Here is a 14484-nt window from a genome sequence, read left to right on the forward strand (position 1 = left end):
TAAAGAAAAAAAACTTGAATGAGTAGGTGTGTCCAAACCTTTGACTGGTACTGTATATATAGTTGCTAATTGCACTACAATTGCTCATTATAATTGTATATACATTGCAATACAATGACATGTCACATTTATGTAAATAGGCCTAGTCATTGTATTGTAATTAGAAACAAACATGCATCTATATATGCTAAGTATATGGTATCCACCCTGTTATGTGCATATGCCTAACAGAGTGGAACCTAACAGTGTAAATTTGGAGGCTAAATTAGCTATAGTGATCTAGATTGAGCTAGCATGACATCAAGATCCTGTGAGTGATCAAGATCCAGCTAGAATAATGGTGAACACTTTAAGTGAATTTTTACTTTTCTGTCTAACATATTTTTTAATTATTACATTTGATAACAGGGTAGCCTAGTGGTTAGAGCATTGGACTCGTAACCGGAAGGTTGCAAGTTCAAACCCCTGAGCTGACAAGGTACAAATCTGTTGTTCTGCTCCTGAACAGGCAGTTAGCCCACTGTTCCTAGGCCGTCATTGAAAATAAGCATTTGTTCTTAGCTGACTTGCCTGGTAAAATAAAAATAAATAAAACATGTTCCCCTAATGTAGCCTAACAGGGTGGACATTTAAGAGTGAAATATACTAACATCATGAAACATTGAAATATAAATAAAATGAAGTGTTGATATTTACTTAGCTTTGCACTGTTTTACTGCCAAAATAATGATTGACACTTCCTGAACATTTTGAATATTTAATGGCTCATATTTATCGTAGAAGTTGATGAATAGCACCTGCCGTCATCCACAAAAAAAACAAAATGGTCAAAATGCATAAAATTCCCTTTCAGATCCATATCGTTGTGTTTTTATGTTAAAGAACACCTAACTTTATATTTTAAGCCTTTTGGAAATCGCATTTTACACAATAATTTGTGTTATTTCCTCGGACAAGAAAAGGCACTACATAACAGGAAGGACCTGGTTCACATGGGCCAGTGGTAGGCAAAGCTGATGGCTGAAAACCGTAGGGAGAAGTAAGAATGGCGCCTGGAGTTTGAGAACTATGTTTGGCCTTGGAGGACAAAAAAGTGTTGTTGTTTTTTTATAATATTTTATTTGCAACACTTACAACGACATTTATATTTTGACGACGTAGTTTCAGTGAATGTGCTTCCAATGTAAAATGAGGCAGGCAGACTTACAGACACCTATGAAGGGCCTTTTGTAATAACAACATGGCAGCATTCTCGAGGCAGACGCCGGTGGAAACGTACCAACTGCATTCATTTTTTTTTTCAATGAGAAACTTGACAGACATGGAGTTTGTTGCCATATTGCTAGCTAGTGACAAACGGACAGATTATGAGAAATGGATTTCGAATTAATCTCTCAAACAGCGTTTTATTTTTCTATAGTTGTAACCAATGCCCTGCAAGCTAGCTGTCAGTTTGCCCAGTACCTCGGAATAGTTGAGGTACTTGGCAAGCTGTCAGTGTCAAATATTCCAAATAATGAGTGTCTTTGGTAGAATAACATGCTCTTTTCAAATGCCCTTCATTATGCACTTGTCAGCTTGGTTTCTAGATAAGTAACCTCGTGTACATTCTAAGTAACCCATGTGTTTATGGTGTCAGCATTGACCAATAGAGATCAAATGTCAAGGCATTTGGTTTGTTACTGGAGGTGGGTCTTGCTTGTTCCAAAGAAGGTGGTGTCTCAATCCCATGATTAAATCATTAGTATTACAAGACGACGTTATTAACTAGTAGGGACTTGGTTTGTTACCAGGAGGTCTGGCTCTGTGTAAAGGTTTTATATAGGATCATGTCTAATCTAATGTGTTAATGCAGCTTTACTGACCATGAAGATTGACCAAAACATTCTGTCCTTTGTTTTCATCGGCTCAGGTAGGACAGAACATTGCTGTGTTAGATTATGTGAAGAATTTATGTGAGAAATGTACTCATACTGACTGTACATTCCACCAAAAACAGCTTGACTTGAACTGTTGACTTGAAGCATTTCACCTTGCTTGTCTCAGAGTAAACAAACTATGTTGTGAACAATCTGCATTAATATAGAAGTTTTAAAAATATATCATGCTACCCTTCCAGGTACTAAGTGGGGCATTGGTGGCATGTGTGTGACTGTGGGCTGCATTCCCAAGAAGCTCATGCACCAGGCTGCTTTGCTGGGCACAGCTGTGAAAGACGCCCAGAAGTATGGCTGGCAAATCCCCAGGCCCATCTCCCATGACTGGTACATCTCAATAATTGGGGAAAAGATCAGAATTGGGCGACCTGTGAAAACATATGCGGTATGTCATAGATTCTGTTGTATAACTTAAACAGGGATTTTACACATGCATACCTGCAGTTTTCAGTCATTTTGTTATGACAACTGCCTCCTTAAGTTTCCGACTTGAGATATTCCCTCTTAGGCCTAGTAGACCTGTTGGTACACAGAGGTTACAGCGCTATGATGAATTGTCCATGATTGCATGCAGTGCTCTGACTGAATGGCTGCAGGGCTAACAGGTGTTGCTCTGCCTCTATGTGCCCACACTCTCACAGCAGATGTTCACATTGTGCAACCGAATATCATATTTAATAGACGCAGTTTCATAGAAAATGGCTTCACATCTCTCCTCCCAAACTTTGTCTTCACTCTCATATGTAATTGTTTTTGCTAGAAAACTGCTTTAACAGTGTAGCTGTGCAGTACGTATCCTTTTTCAGATAAACCCAATGTTTGCACAAGATCTCTCACAAGTTCTCCTGTGGTGTTTGCATGGTGTCACCATGTTGTTTTCTTTGACAGGAATGTGAAGTATCTGAACATTAAAGGAAGTCTGGTGGATGAGCACACAGTCAAAGGGTTAACCAGGACAGGAAAAGAGGTAATACCACACTACTAGTCAAAAGTTTGGACACACCTACTCATTCAAGGGTTTTTCTTTATTTTTACTATTTTATACATTGTAGAATAATAGTGAAGACATCAAAGCTATGAAATAACACATATGGAATCATGTAGTAACCAAAAAGTGTTAAACAAATCAAAATATATTTTTGATTCTTCAAAGTAGCCACCTTGATGACAGCTTTGCACACGTGGCATTCTCTCAACCAGCTCAAACCAGAAGGCGTATCACTGCAGAATGCTGTGGTAGCCATGCTGGTGACGTGTGCCTTGAATTCTAAATAAATCTGTGTCACCAGCAAAGCACCATCACACCTTCTCCATGCTTCACATGGGAACCACACATGCAGCGATCATCCATTCACCTACTCTGCATCTCACAAAGACATGGCAGTTGGAACCAATAATCTCATTTGGACTCATCAGATCAAAGGACAGATTTATAACTGTCCAACTGCTCGCGTTTGTTGGCCAAAGCAAGTCTGTTCTTCTTATTGGTGTCCTTTAGTAGTGGTTTCTTTGCAGCAATTCGACCATGAAGGCCTGATTCACACAGTCTCCTCTGAACAGTTGATGTTGAGATGTCTGTTACTTGAACTCTGAAGCATTTATTTGGGCTTCAATTTCTGAGGCTGGTAACTCTAATGAACTTATCCTCTGCAGCATTGGTAACTCTTGTTCTTCCTTTCCTGTGGTGGTCCTCGTGAGAGACAGTTTCATCATAGCACTTGATGTTTTTTTGCGACTGCTCTTGAAGAAACTTTGGGATATCTTCTGTATACCACCCCTACCTTCTCACAACACAACTGATTGGCTAAAAGCATTAAGAAGGAAAGAAATTCCACTATTTAACTTTTTAACATGGCACATCTGTTAATTGAAATTAATTACAGGTGACTACCTCATGAAGCTGGTTGAGGGAATATCGAAGTGTGTGCAAAGCTGTCAAGGCAAAGGGTGGCTACTTTGAAAAAGCTCTAATCTCAAATATATTTTGATTTATTTAACACTTTTTTTGGTTACTACATGATTCCATATGTGTTATTTCATAGTTTTGATGTCTTCACTATTATTCTACAATATACAAATAGAGAGAAACCCTTCAATGAGTAGGTGTGTCCAAACTTTTGACTGGTACTGTATTTCAAACTGGGAGTTAATGACAAAAAATGTAAATGTTCACCATATTATTATTTTTATTTAAGGAATATAATTTCAACACTGCGGTATTTGTATTTTCCTATTGACGTCATTATAATTTCTCTCCCCCTTGTCTGGCAGATGACACTGACTGCCAAGGACATTGTGATTGCAACTGGAGGGCGGCAAAGTACCCCACACATGTAAGTATGAACCTTTACCTCTCCCCATCCTCTTTTCTACTCCCTCACCTCCAACTCTCCTCTCTCTCTCTGTCCCTCTCTCTGTACCCCCCTTCTCCCTCTGTATGTGTCCTTGCTCAGTAGACAGGGGGGAGATATGTCTCCTTCGTTGATCCTCCCAGCTGCTGATAACACCACAGTGGATCTGGAGCTTTTGATGGGATGGTGGTGGACAAAACATGGCTCTCTCTGGGTGGAGGAGGGAGGCTGTCTGGGTCTGTGTCTCAAATGGCACCCTACCTGTTCCCTATTCAATACATAGGGAATAGGGTATAATTTGGGATACACTCTGGGACTGCGGCCTCTCATAGGCCTCCCTCCCTGTGGTGTATCACAGGCTGTGATTTACTGTCTGTTGATAACAGACTAACAAAGAACAAAGCCAACCTTCCCCTCCTAATCGTTTGCCAAAAGCTGTATTGACAATATGAATCAAACAGTGTTTGTTGTGTTTACCTGTTGTTTCTACTTCCTGTGTTGTAGATCCACGGAGCAAATCCAGCACGGCATCACTAGTGATGTTATCTTCTGGCTGAAAGAGTCCCTTGCCAAGACGTGAATGGTGCATGTGGTGAAACACAGATACACAAACCATACAATGCTGTGCCATGTACACAGACAACTCTGTCATAATGATCCATCCAGTACACAGCGTGTTCTACTATAGGACGTTTTAAATGTTCCTGTCACTCACTCCTCCTGACTCAGATTAGCTGTGCGTGTGTGTGTTCAGCAAAGGTCGGGACACACACACATCTCCAATCAAGCCATTTAAATCCTGTCATCGCCTGTCTAATTGGTCTCTCTACACCATTTCCACTTGGCACAAAATGGAGGTTGAGTGTAATGTTTGTTAGTGTGGCTGTAATTTAACCGTACATGGTGCCAACAGTGAAGAGTTATCTTAGTCACCTACTCATTGGTAATCCTTGCTATTATAAATATAATCTACAATAGATTTCCGTCATATTTTTTCTATCGCAACAACCTATTTGTTACCCCTCCCAGTTTAGTCAGGGAAATTGTATTTTTCTTGTCAAACTAGGCTGCTGTTCTAACATTCTACCACTAGAGGGCAATATGAACTCATCTTAACAACAAGCCAGACGGTGGTGGTCTCTGTATGTATGTTTTCCCTGCACTGTCCTTCCCTCTTTCAGCATGTCTCCTAAGCAATTTTCACATCTTTTTATGCAGCTTTCAAGTGAGTGGCCCCAGAAAGAGTGCTTCAATTCAGGAAACCCTTTATGTGAGTGGGACTGTTTGGTGTAGTGGAGTGGTTAGGCAGGGGCCTACTGTTAGTGTAGTCCTCTCTGCCCCTCAGGCTACTAGGGGTTAGCATTAGCAGGTCCTCCCGTGGCTCTCCTCAGACCTATCTCTCCCTGCCTAGGAGGAGCAGTGGAGAGCTGCTTTGAGGAGGAGCTGCTTTGCTCTGTGGAGGGAGCTGAGCTGTCAGCTCAGCAGGTGGGGTCTGAGAGGGTGTTTGGGTTGATTAGCTTATTAGGTGGAGGTAGTGGATGGCTCCAGGTGAGTGGTGCCTTTAGAAGGACTGGAGTACACAGCCACACTCACAAACACGATAGATGGGAAGTGTAGACATGAGTGTAAGAGGTTTTATGCTGACTTTTATTGCAGTATATAATGCACTGCATTTCCTTAACTTTTTAATTCTATATTTATTTAAATAAATTCCAGTGCTAAAGGGTAGTGAACCAGGCTTGAAATGTGCTATACTTTCTCATTCTCTAGATAAGTGGTTCTCAAACTTGTTATAGTCCCGTACCCCTTCAAACATTCAACCTCCAGCTGCGTACCCCTCACACTATACGATACATTTATTAAACATAAGAATTAGTGAGTTTCTGTTACAACCCGGCTTGTGGGAAGTGACAAAGAGCTCTTATAGGACCAGGGCACAAAATAATAATAATAATCAATCATTTTGATCTTTATTTAGCCATCTTGCATATCACTTTATTTGTTCATCGTAAATTGTGACCACAGGTTAATGAGAATGGTGTGCTTGAAAGGATGCATATAACTGCAATGTTGGGTTGTATTGGAGAGAGTCTCAGTCTTAAATCGTTTTCCACACACAGTATGTGCCTGTGTTTAGTCTTCATGCTAGTGAGGGCCGAGAATCCACTCTCACATAGGTACGTGGTTGCAAAGGGCATCAGTGCGATTTGCTAAGGCAGGATACTCTGAGCGCAGCCCAATCCAGAAATCTGGCAGTGGCTTCTGATTTAAATACAATTTTCACAGAACCGCTTGTTGCAATTTGATGACACACTTTTTCAGATATAGGTAAATGGACTGGATGCATGGCATGAAAGGATAACGAATGCAGTTGTTTGTGTCATCCGTTTCGGGAAAGAAATTGCACACCCAGCTCACTCAGGTGCTTCGCTGTATCCCATTTGACATTGTCCGTAACCTTGAGTTCATTTGCACACAAATGAATGGAAGACCTGTGTGTTGTCCTTGTTAATGCAGACAGAGAAGAGCTCCAACTTCTTAATCATAGTCTCAATTTTGTCCCGCACATTGAAAATATTTGCAGAGTCCCTGTAATCCTAGATTCAGATCATTCAGGTGAGAAAAACATCACCCAGATAGGCCAGTCGTGTGAGAAACTCGTCATCATGCAAGCAGTCAGACAAGAGAAAATGATGGTCAGTAAAGGAAACTTTAAGCTTGTCTCTCAATAAATAAAAAAACATGTCAATACTGTCACGCCTTGGTCTTAGTATTTTGTGTTTTCTTTCTTTATTTGGTCAGGCCATGGTGTGACATGGGTTTATTTTGGTGTGTTTTTGTATTGGGGTTTAGTAGGTATTGGGATTGTGGTTGAGTAGGGTTGTCTAGCATAGTCTATGGCTGCCTGAGGCGGTTCTCAATCAGTCAGGTGATTCTCGTCTCTGATCGGGAACCATATTTAGGTAGCCTGGGTTTCACTGTGTGTTTGTGGTTGATTGTTCCTGTCTCTGTGTTTGTTGTCACAAGATAGGCTGTATAGGTTTTCTCGTTCCGTTTGTTGTTTTTGTATATTTAGTTATTTCATGTATCGTTCATTTTTTCATTAAAGAACATGAGTAACCACCACACCATATAATCTCCTGTTGTCCTGGTTTCCAGTGGTTTGCAGACGAGGATGTCTTCCTTAATTGACCCACCCATAAACGTAACGGACATGGAGCTGTGCAAGGATCGGCCAATGTCGGTTGACTCATCCAGCTGTAACACATATAATTCACTAGTTTGTATGCGAAGCAGTAATTGTTTCCAAACATCTCCTGCCATGTCACTGATGTGTCGTGAAGCCGTGTTGTTTGATGAAGACATTGTCTGTATAGTTGTTTTGGCCTTTTCCCCCAGCATTGTCCCAACCATATCTGCGGCAGCAGGAAGAATTAAGTCCTCCACAATAGTATTTGGCTTGGCTGTCCTAGCCACTCGGTAGCTCATGTAACGGATGTGTAATGGCTAGCTAGTTAGCGGTGTTCGCGCTTGAAGTAGTAGTTCCCCTTACTCTGCAAGGGCCGTGGCTTTTGTGGAGCGATGGGTAACGATGCTTCGTGGGTGACTTGTTGATGTGCGCAGAGGGTTCCTGGTTCGCGCCCGGGTATGGGTGAGGGGACGGTCTAAAGTTATACTGTTACACTCACAATATAAGACGCTTGTAGCACCTTGTTATTAATGTTGTCTTACTTCTCGCTAAAAAAAGCCCTCCTGTGACTTATTTTTCAAATTAGCATGTTTTGTTTCTAAATGTCTGCGCAAGAGTGATGGTTTCATCGAGTTATATGAGAGTACTTTTGCACATATAACACAGTGGCTGAGGAAAGGCACTACTCCCAATATACAGTGGGGCAAAAAAGTATTTAGTCAGCCACCAATTGTGCAAGTTCTCCCACTTAAAAAGATGAGAGGCCTGTAATTTACATCATAGGTACACTTCAACTATGACAGACAAAATGAGAAAAAAAATCCAGAAAATCACATTGTAGGATTTTTTATTTATTTATTTGCAAATTATGGTGTAAAATAAGTATTTGGTCACCTACAAACAAGCAAGATTTCTGGCTCTCACAGACCTGTAACTTCTTCTTTAAGAGGCTCCTATGTCCTCCACTCGTTACCTGTATTAATGGCACCTGTTTGAACTTGTTATCAGTATAAAAGACACCTGTCCACAACCTCAAACAGTCACACTCCAAACTCCACTATGGCCAAGACCAAAGAGCTGTCAAAAGACACCAGAAACAAAATTGTAGACCTGCACCAGACTGGGAAGACTGAATCTGCAATAGGTAAGCAGCTTGGTTTGAAGAAATCAACTGTGGGAGCAATTATTAGGAAATGGAAGACATACAAGACCACTGATAATCTCCCTCTCTGGGGCTCCACGCAAGATCTCACCCCATGGGGTCAAAATGATCACAAGAACGGTGAGCAAAAATCCCAGAACCACACGGGGGGACCTAGTGAATGACCTGCAGAGAGCTGGGACCAAAGTAACAAAGCCTACCATCAGTAACACACTACGCCGCCAGGGACTCAAATCCTGCAGTGCCAGACGTGTCCCCCTGCTTAAGCCAGTACATGTCCAGGCCCGTCTGAAGTTTGCTACAGAGCATTTGGATGATCCAGAAGAAGATTGGGAGAATGTCATATGGTCAGATGAAACCAAAATAGAACTTTTTGGTAAAAACTCAACTCGTCGTGTTTGGAGGACAAAGAATGCTGAGTTGCATCCAAAGAACACCATACCTACTGTGAAGCATGGGGGTGGAAACATCATACTTTGGGGCTGTTTTTCTGCAAAGGGACCAGGACGACTGATCCGTGTAAAGGAAAGAATGAATGGGGCCATGTATTGTGAGATTTTGAGTGTGAACCTCCTTCCATCAGCAAGGGCATTGAAGATGAAACGTGGCTGGGTCTTTCAGCATGACAATGGAGTGGCTTCGTAAAAAGCATTTCAAGGTCCTGGAGTGGCCTAGCCCGTCTCCAGATCTCAACCCCATAGAAAATCTTTGGAGGGAGTTGAAAGTCTGTGTTGCCAACAACAGCCCCAAAACATCACTGCTGTAAAGGAGATCTGCATGGAGGAATGGGCCAAAATACCAGTAACAGTGTGTGAAAACCTTGTGAAGACTTACAAAAAACGTTTGACCTCTGTCATTGCCAACAAAGGGTATATAAACAAAGTATTGAGAAACTTTTATTGACCAAATACTTATTTTCCACCATAATTTGCAAATAAATTCATTAAAAATCCTACAATGTGATTTTCTGGATTTTTTTATCTCAATTTGTCTGTCATAGTTGAAGTGTACCTATGATGAAAATTACAGGCCTCTCATCTTTTTAAGTGCACAATTGGTGGCTGACATTACTTTTTTGCCCCACTGTAAGTGAACCCCAAATCAATGTAGTTCTCATCATATTTGCGCCTCTTCGATGGTCCAACGTTCCGGTCTGTTGTTCAGTGCTTTCCCAGGTAAGGGGGCAGTAGCTCTTCGGCTGTATCAGATTCATAACTATCAGTGTCCATGCTAGCTGGTCTAGCAACAAAAATGTAGAATTACTGATGCTAGCATTGGATGTGCTCATGGAAGCAGAACAACTTGTGTCGTCGACAGGTGTAGTACTGCTGGTAGTAGCAGTACTATCTGTAGAGCTGGTATGTCTCTGGCCTTAGTTTCTTTTAACCCTTTTATCCATATTCGCGCAAACGGAATTTGTAGCAGCTACATAAGGACCCCGGACCGTTAGTAGAATTCCCGTGAGAGAGTAACAATTAATATGATTGGATGTTCATTATTTGACCTGGCTACCTGTATTTGACATTGTGTTGTTATTTTGCTGAACACTAGATGGTTTCATTTTATTACCGGCAGTGAAACAAGGCTACTCAGGCGAGCAAAAAACACCACCCCGTTGGAAAATATAAATTGACTTTATATTATTATTATTTTTTTGAGAGCGTTTGAAAATGTGAAGCCAAGGGGAAAAAAGTAAATATATATATTTTTTTTATGTGAATCACAATTTTATTTGGCGCACCCCCGATGGCATTGCGCGTATCCCCGTTTGGGAATAACTGCTCTAGAGAATAGCTGAGGAAATGAGCCTGGGATGAAAAGATGCAACATCAAAAAGAGACAGTGAGACAATTGTAACGCACAATCTTTTCTCTCTGTAGTCACAACTGTGTTAGGGAGTTGAGTTCTCATCCTATATCTTTCTATTTGAATTCAGATAAAGTCCGCTGCCTGTAGAACTCTCCCCTCTAAGGAACACTTGTGAAAGAGCACTGTTATTGTGGCGAACATAGGAGACACCGAAGGAGAACAGATTGACTTATCTCTTGTCTGGACTGCTGAAGGTTGGCCCAAGGTTATGAGAGTGAGAGAGCGAGCTTGTGGCAAATTCTTAACTATCACAGTCAGACATACTCCAACAGTCATTGAAGTGGCTTTGGATCAGGATGTAGCCTATGGAAGCCCTGAGTTTGATTTTTGTTATCTTTGTTGTTTGAAAGGCTGCTCCTAGTACTTCCCGTCCTCCAGGGGAGTGGGCAACATTTACTGGGAAGATATCAGTACAGTAAAGTATGTCTTTCCCACTGGAATTTATCCAGTGATAAGGAATTTATCCAGTGTCCCCCCCGTCTTTCACATCTGTATGCAGTGTTTTTGAGACCCACTTGTGAGTTTGTGCCTCCACCAATGCTTTCAGACACCACCATCCGGATGAGGGATAACAGAACGATCCCAGAGTCTCTCTGAAATACAATATAACCAAGCAGCCAGGGAAAGGAGATGAGAGTGTGGAATCAGCCTAAAACTCCTGGCCTAATCCCTCCCTAAGCCACCTCACAATGTGCACTAAGTGCAGCTGTGCATTAGGTGGACAGGAGGATCGGGGTACTGATGCTCTTAGCAGTTAGCGCTAGCATGAGGGTGGGGTATGGCTGGGCTTGTGTGTGTGCCCCAGGCACCCTCACCTGCCAGGGCCTGGGCCAGTGTGGAGAGCCATGGATAGGTAGAGGATGGGAAAGCAAGAGAGGCCCTGGCCTCCATGCGGGTGATGGGCGTCACTCAGCGGAGTGATGTGGACTGAGCCATGAACACGGCACACCCCATCCGCAGGGATTAGCCTGAACGCTAGTAGTGAGTGGAGCTCAGGGCTGGATTAGAGGTGTGATTCACCTGGCCCACACACACACACACAGACTAGCCCTACCAACTCCGCCACCCCTTTTAGAGTAATAGAACCCCCGAAGTTTGAGTAGTACTTTCATCACTTTTTAAATTCCTCAGATTCAGACTAAACATTTGTGTCCAGTTTCCCTGTTTTATTTGGCGCAGTAGTATTCAAGATCATTTGAAGGAAAATGTATGAAGTGCATCGTATAGAAAAACACATATACCTGTACTATATAACTTCCAAGAGATATATTTTAAATGAAAACAGCTAAGATTAATGGTTTTTGTTTTTCAGACATGTGGTTGGTGCCGGCTGTATCCTTTTGACTGCCGATGTGCTTGGTCATGAATCACTGGTTACACTGTATATTGTCAGAGTGAGTTGGCCCTAATGTTGAAGGCAAAAGGTGGTGAATTGCAGTTCAACTGGTGACCCCTTCTTCCTAGACTGGGATCACCTGTCTATCAATGCCTCTTATGCTTAGGTTCTCAGTTGTCACATCTACTTTAACTAGAGATAGACAAGGTTCCTCAGAGCATTTGTGTAGTGTTCTGTTTTCCTGAATATGGTGCTATGAAGATGTGGCCCTGGAATGTGCTGACTTCCTGACAGGCATTGGCCTGGACACCACATTCATGATGTGCAGCATCCCCCTCAGGGGGTTTGATCAGGTACTGCACTTATCACAATTTTAAATTTTTCAAAATTGATTTGACACTATTTTAATTAATTTCTTATTTCTCTATACTGTATCATGTTTATACTGTAACTCAAATGTTTTGTAGCTTTTAAATATATTTCAGAGATCGTAAAATCTTTCACTACTCATTTACAAATTGATATAGATTTTTTGTTTTATTTTATTTAACCTTTTATTTAACTAGGCAAGTCGGTTAACAACAAATTCTTATTTACAATGCCGGCCAAACCCAGACTACGCTGGGCCAATTGTGCGCCTCCCTATTGGCCTCCCAATCTTGGCCGGTTGTGATACAGCCTGGAATCGAACTAGGGGCTGTAGTGACGCCTCTAGCACTGAGATGTGGTACCTAGACCGCTGCGCCACTCAGGAGCCCATTGATTCATTGTGTACTAGTGATATTGGGACTTTTCTTGTACAAGTTAAGTTTGGAATAATAGTTTTCCCAAGTTAAGTGCTGGAAAGGTGACTGACCTGTCAAAAACCTGAATTTCTCCCCTCTTGTCTTGTGTGTGCTGCAGCAAATGGCAGGGCTGGTGACTGACTACATGGAGGCCTATGGCACCAAGTTCTCCCGGAGGAGTGTCCCCAAGAGACTGGACAAGCTGTCCTCTGGGGCGCTGCAGGTGACTTGGACAGACAAACATACAGTACCAGCAGGACACCTTTGACTCTGTGCTGTGGGCCGTAGGTGAGTGTGTCAGAGAAGGAAGAGAATTGTCCCACAAATTACTACAGTAATACCCTAATGTTTGGAAGAAATCAAATCAAATCACTACTATTTTAGTAGTAGCTGCAATCACGTGTGTTGAGTATGCCACATAACATACAATAAGCTTTGCAAAGACGTATCGGTTAAACCACTAGTCCCCCTTCCCTTTCCAGACATTTGTTTTATTGTCATCTACAAAAGAGTGCAGTGTCAGCAGACGGTGTATCAAGCCTAAAAACAAGGCAATAAAGGGTGAATGATGGAGTCACCAGGGGAAGTGTTAATCACCCAGCCGAGTGCTGGGTCCGGGTCCTGGGCCTGGCTGGGGCGGGGGCAGGATGCAACCAGGCACGGGTCACTGCATTCCCTCCTTTGTTCTCTCGCTCTGCTCTGGGCTTTCCTGCCCGTCGTACCAGCCCTGCGGAAACCAGCCTGCCACGCCACCCAACTCTACCTCCTGCAGCATCTGTCACTGCACGGCTGGCCCTGTCTGTCTGCGGCTCTGTACCCACACCAGACCTCTTTCCCTAGTCCTTTTCTCTCTTTATCACACCATGTAATTTCTCTCATTCCGCCAACCAACACAATGGAGGGAACTTCCGCCTGGCTGCCCGGCAGACGTTTATTTGTGTTGAGATGGTCCCAAAGATGACGCGTTTCCGAAAGCCTGACTACACCCCTCCGCAGTGTGTGACTGTGCAGTACCAGCCAGGACAGGCCAGGGCATCTCTCTCTGCCTATGTGTGTGACAGGGAGCATGTGACATGTGGACCAGGATGTGGGTGATCTTTTGGGAGAGATTATGTTTTTCCCACCCTGGCAGGTTGCAGCTCTCAGAGAGCTGAGGTTCAAACAATGTGGAGGTCAAGGCACAGTGTCCAGTCTGTCGACTGCAGTCAAAATACCAAGACCTTGAGACTCACTGGGATTGGGAAATTGGCAGCAATAATAATATTTGTTATAATCGAGTTATATTTTAGTGGATGGACATCTTCCTCTGCACTCTCACTCAGTAGGGGGTCAAGCATGACCCAGTAGGGGTAAAGGATGACCCACTGTGTCTACTCTGGGCAGCAGGTAGCCTAACGATTAGAGCTATTGGGCCATTAACCAAAAGGTTGCGAGTTTTAATCCTGAGTCGACAAGGTGAAAAATGTTTCCATGTGCACTTGAGCAAGGCACTTAACCCTAACTGCTCTAGGGTTGCCGACTGTAATGGCAGACCATGGCCTTAACCCTAACTGCTCTAGGGTTGCCGACTGTAATGGCAGACCATGGCCTTAACCCTAACTGCTCTAGGGTTGCCGACTGTAATGGCAGACCATGGCCTTAACCCTAACTGCTCTAGGGTTGCCGACTGTAATGGCAGACCATGGCCTTAACCCTAACTGCTCTAGGGTTGCCGACTGTAATGGCAGACCATGGCCTTAACCCTAACAGCTCTAGGGTTGCCGACTGTAATGGCAGACCATGGCCTTAACCCTAACTGCTCTAGGGTTGCCGACTGTAATGGCAGACCATGGCCTTAACCCTAACTGCTCTAGG

The 14484-nt window shown here is 42.9% G+C and overlaps 1 pseudogene; it reads left to right on the forward strand.

Moving 5' to 3' along the window:
* Positions 1–1045: 1045 nt before the first annotated feature.
* LOC124036473 overlaps positions 1046–14484 on the forward strand; it is a 36659-nt pseudogene continuing 23220 nt past the window's right edge.

This window comes from Oncorhynchus gorbuscha, linkage group LG05 (genome assembly GCF_021184085.1).
Source record: "Oncorhynchus gorbuscha isolate QuinsamMale2020 ecotype Even-year linkage group LG05, OgorEven_v1.0, whole genome shotgun sequence".
Classification (NCBI taxonomy): domain Eukaryota; kingdom Metazoa; phylum Chordata; class Actinopteri; order Salmoniformes; family Salmonidae; genus Oncorhynchus; species Oncorhynchus gorbuscha.